General features: G+C 48.8%; 1 non-coding gene across 1 annotated transcript in view; it reads left to right on the top strand.

The window, feature by feature from the left end:
* Positions 1–410, top strand: part of LOC124744944 — a 1,909-nt gene continuing 1,499 nt past the window's right edge. The window contains exon 1 of the ribosomal RNA XR_007010934.1: positions 1–410. This exon is cut by the window's right edge and continues 1,499 nt beyond it. This is a non-coding gene — a ribosomal RNA (small subunit ribosomal RNA).

Genomic DNA, 410 nt, shown 5'->3' with positions numbered 1-410 from the left:
TCCCTGGTTGATCCTGCCAGTAGTCATATGCTTGTCTCAAAGATTAAGCCATGCATGTCTCAGTACAAGCCGCATTAAGGTGAAACCGCGAATGGCTCATTAAATCAGTTATGGTTCCTTAGATCGTACCCACGTTACTTGGATAACTGTGGTAATTCTAGAGCTAATACATGCAAACAGAGTCCCGACCAGAGATGGAAGGGACGCTTTTATTAGATCAAAACCAATCGGTCGGCTCGTCCGGTCCGTTTGCCTTGGTGACTCTGAATAACTTTGGGCTGATCGCACGGTCCTCGTACCGGCGACGCATCTTTCAAATGTCTGCCTTATCAACTGTCGATGGTAGGTTCTGCGCCTACCATGGTTGTAACGGGTAACGGGGAATCAGGGTTCGATTCCGGAGAGGGAGC

The sequence above is a fragment of the Schistocerca piceifrons genome, unplaced genomic scaffold (assembly GCF_021461385.2).
Source record: "Schistocerca piceifrons isolate TAMUIC-IGC-003096 unplaced genomic scaffold, iqSchPice1.1 HiC_scaffold_312, whole genome shotgun sequence".
In the NCBI taxonomy this organism is placed as follows: Eukaryota; Metazoa; Arthropoda; class Insecta; order Orthoptera; family Acrididae; genus Schistocerca; species Schistocerca piceifrons.
This window is presented reverse-complemented; position numbering and strand designations above follow the sequence as displayed.